Source organism: Nyctereutes procyonoides, unplaced genomic scaffold (assembly GCF_905146905.1).
Source record: "Nyctereutes procyonoides isolate TBG_1078 unplaced genomic scaffold, NYPRO_anot_genome, whole genome shotgun sequence".
Lineage (NCBI taxonomy): Eukaryota > Metazoa > Chordata > Mammalia > Carnivora > Canidae > Nyctereutes > Nyctereutes procyonoides.
In genome coordinates this window covers 17,412,476-17,426,741 of record NW_026575032.1, presented here as the reverse complement: position 1 = coordinate 17,426,741, position 14,266 = coordinate 17,412,476, and positions in this window count along the sequence as shown.

The window sequence follows — 14,266 nt, the reverse complement described above, 5'->3', positions numbered from 1 at the left end:
AGACGTGGGCACCTGCTGACCTGGCCTGGGCCTCACGCTTCGTGGGGCCTGCCTGGCCGGCCCTCTCAGGCTGCGCAGCCCCCCACTAGCGCCCCAGGAGGAGCACGGACACCGGCCAGCGGGGCTGCAGCGTACGCTCAGCGTCTGGCCCACAGTCCAGGCCGAGGCCCCTCATTCCAGGCCCACACAGCCCTGAGCCCCGGACGGCGTCCTGCGGACCTTCGGCCCATCCTCCTGGGAGCAGGTCCGGGGATCCTAGTCGTGGGCGTCGTGGAGCAGAAGGGCGCCTATGAGCTGCCGGTTGGGGGGCTTGTTAATGGAGCTTGTACGTATGAGTTGGGGCGCCACAGCGTGTGCACAAGGCCACTGCTGGTAAGACACGGGGTGCGGGGGTGATAGCCCAATGTGGGACTCGAACCCAGGACCCCGGGGTCACGCCCTGAGCCCAAGGCAGATGCTCCACCACTGAGCCCCCCAGGTGCCCCTACAATGGAAATTTAAACCTCTCTGCTGCTTTTTACTATTTACAGTAAAAAAAAAAAAAAATCCCTGTTTGTTTTTAACTGGCAGCAAAAATTGCCCCATATGTACAAATGACCTCAAGTTACGACCGCAGAATATAGTATGGTCAAATTGCTTTCATTTGGATTTTGATTTAGGACGCTTCATATATTCAAACAAAAAATTCAACGAATGCATGTAAAAGGACATGCTTTACTGATTCCGATCAGTTGATGTCCTTCGGGGTTTCCAGTAGAAATCATTTGTTTGAATTCAGATAAACTATTTTAGGTTCAGAGGTATCAGTCTATTCTCATTTTTGTAGTTTAATAACGACTTTCTAACACCTGAAAGGTAAAGCAGCTGCCCACCCTTCTGTACTCTGCTTAAAGAACGTCATTGAGGACACCTGCTTCTCGGTAAGATGGACTAGCTTGGGTCAGACCAACTCTATTGCAAGAACAGGTGGAGAAGCTGGGTGAAATACCAAAAAACAAAAAACAAAAGAAAATCAAATAAAAGGAGGCAGCTAGGACTGCAGGGACCAGAGTCCTGGGAAAAGGAATATGCACGGGGCGCCTGGGTGGCTCAGAGGGTCGAGCGACTGCCTTCCGCTCACGTCATGAACCCAAGGGTCCTGGATGGAGCCCCACATCGGGGAGTCTGCTTGCCCCTCCCCACTGCTCACACACACACACTCTCTCTCTCTCTCTCAAATAAGTAAATAAAATCTTAAAAGAAAAAAAAGGAAGGAAAATCCCACCACTGCTCCGTTTTTCCCCTTAAGGAATCTGTCCGTCACTTATCAGGGAGGGTCAAGAGGCCGAGAGGCCAAGCAAAACGAGGTGGCAAAGAGGAAAGGTGTTGAATAAAGCACTCAGTAGTCTCCTGAGGCTGGAGAGACAAAATGGGGGTGCAGGCATGACACGGCAGCAAGGACATGAGGACCCCAAATTCTGGAGACAATATTAGCAAAGACAAGTAAAGTCTACGTTGTGTGCTGCTCACTGCTAAGCAGCCCAGGACCAAGAGGTTAAGAAGCTGAGCAGAACATCAGGCATGCTCACGGAGCAGGGCCACGAAAACCAGGAAGCTCGAGTGGACATCCCAGAAGGATTTGTTTTTAGATTTTTTAAATTTATTTATTTATTTATTTATTTATTTATTTATTTATTTATTTATTTATTGAGTATTCAAGTGGGCAGGGGGAGAGACCCCCAAGCGGACCCTGAACCCTGCCCCACCCTGACGCTGGCCTGATTCCAGGACACCAAGATCACGTCCGGAGCCGACATCCAGAATCAGACACCCAACCAGCTGAGCCAGCCAGGTGCCCCTCCAGAAGGTTCTTCAAACCTTGACCCCGTTGCCGCACCATTGGTAACATGGGTATCACGGCCTCCCGCTCGCCATCCTCCGCGATGAGATTCAGAAACAGGCGGACAGCTGCGGGGGCCGCGGGGGCCGCGGGGGCCTCAGGGGCCTCCTGCTCTTGGACGGGCCAGTGGTGGCTCCCCGCGGCCGGAGGCGGTCACAGCCCTGGAGGGGAGCCTTCTGCAGGGTCCTGGGAAGACAGGCAGGGTGCGTGGTGCTCTCCCAGCCCCCTCCGCGGCCCAGGCCCGCGGCCTGCTCCCTCCTGTCTGCCCGGCCCAGGCCCACGGCCTGCTCCTGCAGCCCCCTCTGCAGCCTAGGCCTGTGGCCCGCTCCCTCCTGTCTGCACAGCCCAGGCCTGCCGCCCACTCCCTCAGCCCCCTCCGCTGCCCAGGCCCGCGGCCCACCCCTCCCGGCTGTCTGCATGGCCCAGGCCCACGGCCTGCTCCCACCTGGCTGTCTACGCAGCCTCACTGTCCTTCCTTCCCTGCGTAGTTGCTCAGGAGGGTCTTCGCCAGCAGCCGCCCGCCCACCTCCACCTGTGGCGACAGTAGTAAGGGCCTCCGCGCAGCGTGGGCCGTAGCCTGACATGCGAGTCATTCCTGACCTTGCAACCACCTGGCGAGGCGGGTGTTTATCAGTCCCACGTGACGAAAGGCAAAGGTAAGGCGTGTTGCCCGCCCCGTGTAGTAGGCGACTGAGTGAGGCCAAGCTTCGGAGTCAGACCCTTCTGGCTCAGACCCTCCGGCGGCAACCGGGACCTCGGGGGTGGCAGTCACAGCCCTGCAGGGACACTGGCCGTGCACCCTAGAAGCCAGGCCAGGCCCAGCCTGGGGGCGGAGCAGTGCTGGCCACTCAGAGGGCCCTTCACTCTGCACCCTTCGGGCCCCCCTGGGCCCCCCTACGCCCCAGGAGAGGGGCCCTCACAGGCAGGCCGCCTGCAGGGATGCAAGGCGCCCAGGGAGCTCTGTCACAGACCCGGGTACCTGTTGTTCCTTCTCCCAACCACTTTCCTTGGGTCAGTCTACACCTGTGGACGCCCCCAAATCACAGGGACTAACTCAGGCCTTTATGCACAGTCATTTCAATCAAACTCCTTGAAACATTTCCTGCAGTCGGCAACGGAGCCACTGTGCTCTCCTGCCTCGCTGGCCTCTCCTGCTCAGTCCCCTCGGCTGGGTCCTCTCCTCTTGATGCCCACATGCCGATGTGCCCAGGACTCAGGTTTGGGTCCTCTTCTCTTCCCGGTGTGCACCCACTCCACGTGGTCCCAGAGAGCGAGCACGAGCAGGGGCAGCGAGGGCTCCATCCTAGGACCTTAGGATCATGACCCGGGCAGAAGGCAGCCACTTACCAGCTGAGGCCCCCCCGGCCCCCCTAAGTCCTGTGTTTTCAATACCATCTCCATGCTGATGACTCACCCTGAGCCCAGAACCACCTATGCAGCTGCTTGATTGAAATAACTCGGATCCCGAATCGATGAAACTCGACAAGCCCGAAGCTGAGTTCATCACTCATCCCTCAGATCTGCTCCTTCCACGTGACCCCCATTCTTCCAACAGCTCAGGCCATAATCTCTTGGGTTCATTACTGAGTCCTCTCTCGCCCCTATGCGCCACATCAAATTCATCACAGAGTCCTATCAGACGTGCCCGAGTCTCACCACCCCTGCCCCCGTTACCCTAGTCCAGGCCACGATCACAACTTACCTGCATTTTGCAAAAGCCTCCTAACTGGTCTTTGTGCTATAATTATTGTTCCCATACAGTTATTCTTTTTAAAATGTAAGCTACTAAATAAATAAATAAGTAAATAAGTAAATAAATAAAATAAAATAAAATAAAATAAAATAAAATAAAATAAAATAAAATGTAAGCTACGGGACACTGGGGGGCTCAGCAGTTGGGCATCTGTCTTCAGCTCAGGGCGTGACTCTGGGGTCCTGGGATCGAGTCCCATGCAGGGAGCCTGCTTCTCCCTCTGCCTGTGTCTCTGCCTCTCTCTCTCTGTGTCTCCCATGAATAAATAAATAAATACAATCTTTAAAAAACAAGATAAAATGTAAACTACATCACTTGTATTCTCAAACGTTCAGTGGCTTCCCATCGCACTAATAATTCCAGAGTCGTCATCATGGCCCAAAGGATCCAGTCCTGACAGCTGCTCTAACTCATTAGTAACTGTCTACAACATCCACCTTGTCCCCTCTGCTCCAGGCACATTGATCTCTCTTTGCTATTGCTTGAACACGTCATCAAATTCTTACCACAGGGCCTTTGCACTTCTTGCCCCCTCTGCATAGAACACACTTCTCTCAGATAGTAATTTTCATTCTGGTCTGTTCAAATGCTACCTTATTAATAATGCCTCTCTTGAGCCCCATGCAGGGCTCGATTCCGGACCCTGGATCACGCCCTGAGCCGATCACACCCTGTATCATAAACAGCAGTCCCCAACTCTGTGTCCTCTTATTCTGGCTTATTTTTCTTCACAGCACTTCTTGTCCCCTGTGATATTATCATATCGTCATTGCCTTTATTTGTCCATTATCTCTAGTATGCTGCTCCATAGGGCCCAGGATAGTTCTTGAAACATACAAATGTTGAAATGTATTTGTTTAAAGAAAAGAAAAAAAGAAAAGTGTTTAATAAATGAAATGCACATCGAGCCCTGCTTAGATAAAGCGCTATGCTGAAGGAAATATGAAATAGATATGACAAAGTCCTGTACTAATTGAATTTATAGTCTAACCATAAATGTTTAAAAAGATGGATGGGTCAGATACATTCTTAAATCACACAAGGGAATAAAAACAGCAGGTGACTCCAAGGCATCATATTTATTTATGTAGTTTTAGGATCCAGCCCCAGACAATGACCAAGATCCAGTGAGGCCTCAGCCAGGTCAGGGACAGGGCAGGCCAGGGAAGGCGTTATCCTAAATTCCCATCCCAGGAGTACCTTCCAGGTGGAAGGTAAGGCGTACCTGCAGGCCCAGAAGAGGTAAATATCCCAAGTGTCTTCTCCCACACATTTTCAGCTCCTCTGGGCCACTCTACTCGTGGTCAGTGACGATGCTTCAGGTGGCAAATGCATCGCTTGATTTTTTTTTTTTCATGAGTTGATTTTCACTAGAGAAGGCAAGCTTAAATTCTAAAAATCACAGTATTTAACTCTTGTAAAACAGAACATATAATTTACAGGGCAGAGAATTCCTTTGAGGAAGGACAAGAGGAACTCAGACATTTGGAGTTTAAGAAAATGTGCTAGAAAAGAAGGATTCCTCTTACCTTCCTGAGCCTAGGGTTTTCTCTTTCTTTTCATTATAAGCCGTGTTAATAGGACACTCTATAGTTAGTAAATTTCTACAGAATAGCAGCTCTAAGTATTCCTTCCCAGGCCGGCAGCTCCTAAATTATGAAAAATTATGATTTATATTAGTTGAAAATATGGGTTGCAGCTTAAAGAACTAACTAAATCTTTCAGTCGATTAAAATTAAGAGCATATATGACAAAGTCTATGAGCAACAGATCTGGATCCTAAAACAACTTAGAAACCAAGAGAATCCAATCCACTGAAGAGGATCAGAGCCAAGAATCTCTGAAATAGTCACCGCCAGTTATTAGTTAGCGCCTACTAGTCCCAGTCAAGTTATTTATCTACAGAGATGAGTTCATTTGAAACACATACTGTAATTTTTTTTTAAGAGAAGAAGGAGAGAGGGGCAGACGGGGGAGGGAGAGAGAGAATCTTAAGCCTGACGCTGGCTCCATCTCACAACCCTGAGATCATGACCTGCGCTGAATCGAGAGTCCAAGAGTCAGACACTTAACTGACCGAGCCTCCCAGGTGGCCCAGGCTTCCTTCTTAAACCTTGATTATGAAAAAAAAGAAAAAAAAAACCTTGATTATGCACCCCCAATTACCCCTGTACTGTGAATGTCAACTGATTCGTCTAAGTAAGCACTTTTATATGGTTTGAATTATCCTTTTCTGGATATTTTACAATTTTTTCTCTCTTTTGAATGCAAAATATTTACACTTGGCCTCCACCTATTTGGATAACAGCAAACTGTTGCAACCTATTAATGATCATTTTTTATCTGGTTTCCCATTTATTCAAGATTATGGACTTTAAATAAGACAAACTACATTTAGAGCTGGTAAATGGATATATATATATATATTATATATTATATTTGCATAATCTATATATATATATATATGTCCACGTATAATGCCTGGTTAATTTACCTTATGAAACCTACACTAGTAAACTGTGAAAATGAGAAAATTATTGATTATATAATTAATATAAAATAATATATATAAAGATATATATACAATATATAAAATATCTTAAAATATTTATATATAAAAATATATAAAATATATAATTAATATAAAACACAGTCAATGCTCATCTCAAGATAAAGTCCATACTACTAGAAAAAAAATATATTATTATCTCAAACAGTAAATAGAACGCCCAGTTTCCAAGAAACAGGTAATAAACGAGGGTGGATTACCATATAGGATCACATCCGAAATAAAACTATGGCTAGGCTCACCCATGTGGGAAACTATCTTCATCCTGTGTACCAGAGTAACAACCTCTGCCCGGGCGATTACGGAAGCCGTAGTAATGAAAATCATCCCACGATAGAAAAGAGATGGATGAAAGTAGAGCTTGTATGAATTTAGGCTCTGATAGGTAACCGGATCTTCTAAAAGAAATATAGGGAATTGCACAGCGAATTATTTCATTACATAATTAAAGTAAAATTATTTTACTGTAAGAAAATAAAGTCTGTATAATGAATATACGGATGGCTGGCGGTTTGGGGATAAATCTGCACAACAAACCAAACAATTTGCTATAAAAAAAAAAAAAAGCCACAAGTAAAGGTAGTAACCCGAGCAGACAGTCATTTAGTGACTCAAGCATAAAGATACAAAATCTTGAAACAGGATGTGATGGATAAGTCACCCAAAGTGAAAGGTTGATGAACGCTACTGAAATGCAAAATGCTCCCTAACGCGTGGGCATTTTTTCACATTCCTATCAGAAAGTTTTCATTCTGTTTCCCAAATGTGACCTCAAGAACACCAGGCAGCTATCGTGGAAGGGATGGTTTGTTGGATGGCTCCGGTGCTGGATGGCTGGTGCTCCAGAAACAGGCACACCCCACTTGTTGAGCTTTGGAAGTCCTGCTGAAATCTATGTCTCTAGCACTAAATGGCTTTATTTTTCATGTCCCGACTTCTCCGGCAGGGGTTTCTCACCCCACAGCGCGGCATTTCCTCGTCCACGATGACTCGATTTATGTTCTTCTTCCGCTGATTCTCTTACTTGTCTCTGTAGAGGTCGAGGTTGCCGCGTTTGAGAGCTGTGGACAGGTAAGGCGCCAAATCTGTGGGCTCCTCCTTGAGCGGAGTTGGCTGGGGGGTCCCTCACGAGGCCCAGGACCTCTGCACTGGGCACCGGGCATTGCGGGAGCTGAGCCCAGGGATGGCTCACTTACCTGCCCACAGGTAGTGCAGGCAGGGAACAAGCACCTCACCCCCACCCCCAGGTCCTACAGCATAGGGGCCGGGATGCCAGAGCAGGCAGGGGGCCAGGAAGGCCACACGGCCCCGGAGCCCTGGGGGGGGGGGCTGCTGCTGTGCTCGCCCAGGGAGGCCCAGGCTGCAGGGAGCCTCCTCTGCCTTCCTTCTTGGGCTCTACATTTTGGTCCATCTCTCCAGGAGCTGGCCTACCTGTTCAAGTAATTCTTACCAGAGTATCTGGATATTTCCAAGCCTTGCATATCTTATAATTGAATCATATTCTCTTGTTCATGTTTATCGTATCTCTAGTCACCTTTATTTTCCTGCCCAATGTTCTCTACGTTCAGGAAGCTATGTAGAAATTTGAGGTTCAGCTTGCCCTTGGTTTGTTCTCTAATCACTGATTGCATGCCGTCAGGGAGTGCCCGTAAGACGTCGGCGGGTTCACGGATGCAACTTCATTTCTGATTCCCGTTCCTTCCTGAAGGGCTGGGAGATTTATTCTGGATTATTCCAGGCCTTCTGCAGCCTGGGGTCATGCTGTGGATCTTACAGGGTCAAGGGTGGGAGAAGACAAGCAGCCTGTCTCTGTGGCCTTCGTGCCCCACACCTGCAGCAGGGAGCACTGCTCTGGAGCTGCTTTTCTCTCCTGGGGTTTGGTGGGGAGTAGATATGAAGGAGGGAGGCCAGTCCGCTCTGGTCCCGCAGTTCCTGGAGGCCATTCTGCCTCTAACCAAACACCCTCTCCCTTTCTGGGACTTGGGTTCTTGAAGACAAAAGCTGGGGAGAAATTTTCAGGGCAACCTGTCCATTCCATCCTACCTTAGATCTGCCTCCTAGAGCACGAAGTGTAAAGTCAGCGACCTACTTGAATGGGATAAAGGCCAAGGGGAAAATACAGGGAAGAAAAAAAAAATCCCTAAAATAATATTTGGAACAATTAAGTAGCCCCATGGAAACTGTGTATTCCTTCCACCAGACCAGATTTCCATCTGACTATTGAAATTTTGATTTCTCTGCCTTTCTTTCTTATCTCCTGTGGGTCCCTTTTCTTCTCCACTTGTCTGCCTCTCATCCTTTCAATCTGCATCTCAGCATGATTTCCCTTTGGGCTTTCTCCTCCTTTTTACTTTCCGCCCCCCCCCCCAAATTCATGTCTTCTCTACATCTTTTTTAATGGGTTACAATATTTGTCTTACATTTTCTTCTGGCTCCTGAAGAGAGAAGCTTTCTTTGCCATCACATGTCCTCTTTGTTTTTCTATTTATCCCTCTTTAACCCAAGGGTGACTTCTAAGACTTAGATTTGCCAAACGAGGCCTCTGCAGCTTGTCACTGGCACCTGCTACCGGTTGAATTTTGTCCCTCTCCCCACCAAACTCCTATGTTAAAGATGCAACTCCCAGCACCTCAGAGTATGACTTTATTTGGGAATAGGGCTGCTGCAGATGTAATTAGTTAAATTAAGGTGGGGTCATTAAGCAACAGAGATGAACCTGGAGGACGTGATCCTCCGTGGGATAATCCACACCTGGAAAGGAAAAACTGCAGGAGCTCCCTTAGAGGAGGACATATAAGAAGTCAAATGGGCAGAAGCTGAGGTTAGAACAGTGGTCACCAGGGGCAAGGAGGTGGGGGAAATGGGGACATGTTGGTCAAAGGGTACAAAGCCGTAGTTCTGCAGGAGGAACAAGTCTAGACATCCAATGTGACACAGCTGATGATATTGTATTAAATACTGGAAATTTGGGCAGCCCGGGTAGCTCAGCAGTTTAGTGCGGCCTTTGGCCCAGGGCGTGATCCTGGGGTCCCGGGATCGAGTCCCATGTCGGGCTCCTTGCATGGAGCCTGCTTCACCCTCTGCCTGGGTCTCTGCCTCTCTCTCGGTTTCTCATAAATAAGTAAATAAAATATTTAAATAAATAATAAATAAATAATTAAATACTGGAAATTTGCCAATAGTAGATGTCAGGTGCTCTCCCCACGACAAGAAAAAAATGGGAACTATGTGAAGAGAGGTATATGGTATTAGCTTGGGTGTAGTATTTCACTCTGTATATGTACAGGCGTAGCCCGTGTCACTGGGCTGTCTTTTATTGCTTCACAGATACTGCATTTTTTACAAATTGAAGGTTTGTGGCAACTCCGCGTCACCAGTTTCCCAGTGGCATTTGCTCACTTTGTGTCTCTGCATCACGTCTCTGGTAACTCTTGCAATATTTCAAACTTTTTGATTATTATTGTGTTTGTGATGGTGATCGGTGATCACGGACTATCACTGACTACAACTTGCTGAGCGCTCAGATGCTTAACATGTTTTAGCAATAAAATATTTTAAAAATGGGGATCCTGGGCGGCTGAGTGGTTTAGTGCCTGCCTTCTGCCCAGGGTGTGATCCTGGAGACCCAGGGATGAAGTCCCGCATCGGGCTCCCTGCATGGAGCCTGCTTCTCCCTCTGCCTGCATCTCTGCCTCTCTCTCTCTCTGTGTGTGTGTCTCTCATGAATAAATAAATAAAATATTTTAAAATAAATAAATAAATAAAATATTTTTAAATTAAGGCGTGCACATGAATTTTTTAGACCTAATACTATCACAGACTTCATAGACTACAGTGTGAATGTTAACTTTTATATACACACTGGAAAATCAAAGAAATTAATTTGACTGGCCTCACTGGGACATTCGCTTTATTGCAGTGCTCTCAGACCCAACCCGAAGCATCTCTGAGGTGTGCCCGTATATGAATTATCATGTCATATGCCTTGAATATGTACAATTTTTATTAGATGAAAAAATAGATGAGGTCCTTGGGGGGAGCCTTAGCCAGCGGGGCTGGTATCTTTATAACAGGGGGAAATTTGGATGCAGACCCAGACACACACACACACACACACACACACACACACACACACGCAAGCAGAACATCACGTAGAGGTGAAGGCGGAGATCAGGATGGTGCTTCTACGTCCAGCAATCGGCAGCAAACCCCCAGGAGGTAGGGGAGGGGCGTGGAGCAGAGTCTTCCTCACAGTCCTCAAGGCTTTCACCCCAAAGCCACATAAATCTGTCTGAAACATAAAACTAACTTTGTCACTTGCATGTTTAAAACCTCCTGGTTAATTGGAGATCAAAGGCTCCAGGTGTGCCCCGCCTCCCCGGGCTCGCCGTCCCTTGCTTTGCCCCAGCTTGCCTTTTAATGGTCCAGAAAGACCAATAAGCTTGTATTTATCCGACCCTACGATGCTGTTCCTTGGCTCCGCGCGTTGCTGTGCTGCCTCATCTGCCTGGCCTGACCTTGCTGTCTACGCGTCCTGCCCGGGGAATTTCCACTCACTCTTCAAGACTTGGAGCCCGTCTGCAGCCTCTTCGGGAAGCCTCCCAGATGCCCCCAGTGGGGGTCAGATGCCCTCCTCTACTCTCCAAGCACGTGGGTGCACCTCTAACACTGCACTGGGCGTATGATATGGTGATCGTGTGCCAAGGTGTCTGTCCCCTCAGGCACATGCATGGTGCATGCAGTGGGTGCTCAATAAGTGCACGTAGCATCGCATGCGTTGCGTGAACAAGTAGAATGGTGAGACAGGCAGAGCGGCTCCACCCAATGACTAGATGTGCCCCATTGCCAACCCCCTCCCGGTGCACCAGGCGACGCTGACCAGGAGAGCTAGCAGACAGGGAGCCGCCCAGGAGGCCCCTGAGGGGGCTGGACGCCAAGAGGGGGGCTGCACGTGGACTCCGGCCGAGGGCCGCTGCCCGGAGAGCCAGCAGGGGCCGATCCAGGGGGCGCGGGCACTGACGCGGGGGAAGCTGTACTTTCTGATCTGTGCAATTCACCCTTTAAAATCCGTCCCGTTCGGGATCCCAGGGGTTGGGTGCAGGAGAGCGAAGTGCTGGGGATGCCACGCACACGGTCGGATTTGCACCCGCTACCCGGTGCACGCGCCCCAGGCGTTTGACCTCATGTCGCTCCCCGGTCCAGCACCCCGGGCACTGGGCCGTGGGGGACGTCGGGCACCCTCTGCCACCGGCCCCTTGCACGTCACCCGGCAGACTCCGTGCAAAGCGAGCACAGCTCAGGCTGCCATTAAAACTGTCATTAGGGCACCCGGGTGGCTCAGCGGTTGAGCATCTGCCTTCAGCCCAGGGCGTGACCCCTGAGTCCCGGGTTCGAGTCCTGCATCGGGCTCCCTGCAAGGAGCCTGCTTCTCCCTCTGCCTGTGTCTCTGCGCCTCACTCTGTGTCTCTCATGAATAAATAAATAAAATCTTTTAAAAATTCAAAATAAAAAAATAAAAGTCATTATTTATGTATATTTGTAAATTAAGTTTATAATACTAAAATGTGTGTGTAAATGTTATTATAATTTTGGTGGAGATGAGGTATTAATTAGGTGAAAACCGCACATTACTTTACTAATGGCATTGAATATACGCCCTCTATTTTTAACATTCGTCTTTCTCCTTTTATAAATGGTCTTCTCTGTCATTTGCACGGTCAGGTCACCTACACAACTACACGGCGGTATTTCCTGCTGGGGATGAAGGAGAGCATTAGGGGAAAGGGTAGGACACTATTCAAATGCACAACATCATCCTTTTTCCTTTAGGATGGAGACATCTGGTTCAGTGACCCCTGACCACGGTTTGGGCAAGTACAGCCGTAAGTGTCGCGCTACATTTTCAAAGAGGAAACAGGACTTTAGTGCAGGGGGGACCTGTGGCCACTCCTTACCTACGTCATGGAAGGTCTGTTACCCCTGCTCCTATGACCTCTCCTTTACCTTGGCTTCTCTGGGCCAGAAGAGCGGTCTGGCCCTCTGGGGCCGCCACCCTCTACCCTACTGCTCCCGCCAACCTGGCACAACCTTTCTCCTACTTCCTCGGGCCTCTCACAAGGGCTGAGGTCGTCGGCTTCTTGGAATCCAGAACCGTTTTCAGCATCTTGAGCTCCTGTGACCCTCCTCTGGGGGGAGGGGGTCTCCGCACGGGAGGATGTTCACGTCTGCTGCTTCTTTGACCCTCGGGATTGGCCTCATGCCTGGACGTCTCGGGTACCCAGTGGCCGTCGAACTAACCCGACGCTGTGTCTTGCAGGGGTCACTCCCTGGCCACGTCTGCTGAAACCCCAAGGGCTCGGCTGTCATCCTTCCTTGTGGTCTCAGATAAGTCAGCCTCTTCATCCCGCCACGGGCCCCCTCTCTCTACCTGTTCTCACCTACCGGAGGCTCTCCTATTTCTTTTTTATTTTTTTTTAAGATTTTATTTATCCATGAGAGCCACAGAGAGAGAGAGAGAGGCCAAGACACAGGCAGAGGGAGAAGCAGGCTCCGTGCAGGGAGCCCGACGCAGGACTCGATCCCGGGACCCCGGGGTCACGGCCTGAGCCAAGGCAGATGCCCAACCCCCGAGCCCCCGGGCGCCCCAATCTTTCCTGTTTCTAATGGATCCTTTCCACATCCATTCTTCCCTTCTAGTGGCTTCCGTTTCACCCGCTGCTCCAGCTGGTCACGTCCCCCTTGGACACATGGGAACGTGCGCCTCCGAGAAGCAAAAGGACTTCAGCTCACCCGGCGCCTCCTCCAGGAACCTGCTGTCACAGTCCAAATCCGAAGTGTGCGGCCCCCATCTAGAAAGTCTCTACCCACTCGCTGCCCCCAACTCTTCCTCAGGGAGCTGGTCTTGGAAGAAAGGGTGCAGAGCATGCATGCACCCCAGAGTTCTCAAAAAAAGTGCAGGAGCTGTTCCCACTTAAAGCAGCCGCCGTTGCCTTGAATCTCGCTATTTCGCGGGTCAGAAGTGCTCCTGGCTGCACGACTCTTCTGAGGGACCCACGCGGACAGAGAGGGCAGGGGGGCTTGTCTGCAGAATCGGGTCTGGCACCTTCCGTGGGGCCTCTCCGGGTCGGCAGCCTCGGAGGGGCTGCACCTACCTGGTGGCCCATGAGGCCTGAGTGACGGAGACCGGCGCGGGAATGACAGTTGCCGTGTGGCTTGGGAAGCCACAGAGCGTCGCACGGCCTTGCTGTGCTGGCCAACGTGTGCCCAAGGCCATCCAGGTGCAGGGTAGGGGTGGAGGCCATAGTGCTGGGCACCAACACGGATGGAGCACGGCCACCGAGGCCGATTAGGGCCGGGTTGTGCTTGGGGACCACAGGTGGCCCCATCCTCGACGTTGGGTCGCACTATGCCGGATGTTCTCAATCTCTGCTTAGCCATTGGCGCAACCTAATGCCCCCACACAGTGTGCTCCCTGGGAGGACGGAGAACGCTGGAGCCAGACCCTACAGGCTTTCCCCTATTCCTGCCCTCTCTTGCCATTTCCTCTAAGCTTCCTACGAGTCAAGACCCCACGCTTCCTTAAGGCAGTGTCCATTGCTGCTGCTCGGGGATGACACACGCCCCTGGGTTCACCTCTGACCAGGCCGTTCCTCACAGACCATGACCTGGGTCCCCCACGTCCTGGCCCCCTGGTTCCTGTCCCTCTTTCGTCCCATCTGAAAGGGTAGCTGGTACCCTACCAGCTACTGGGGAGTGGTGGCTCCCACTTATGATCCCCTTTCCTCAAAGAATTTCAAGCTCTGAGAGCTGATCTGGCCTTGGGGCCGCGGAGTCACCTCTGCCCCCTGAGCCTACTGCCCCGGTTCTCAGACTTTGTGCTGTCCCTGAGAACGCTCCGTGTCCACCAAGGCTGTGCTGTCCACCCGTTAACCGCGACTCGTCTGTGTCACATTTACAGCCCCGGGGGGGGGGGGGGGCTGTGCCCGTGTGCAGCGGTACCACCACTGAACCCACATCCTGGTGGGACCTTCAGGCTCAGCCCGTCCAGTGGCCTCATTTGGCTCCG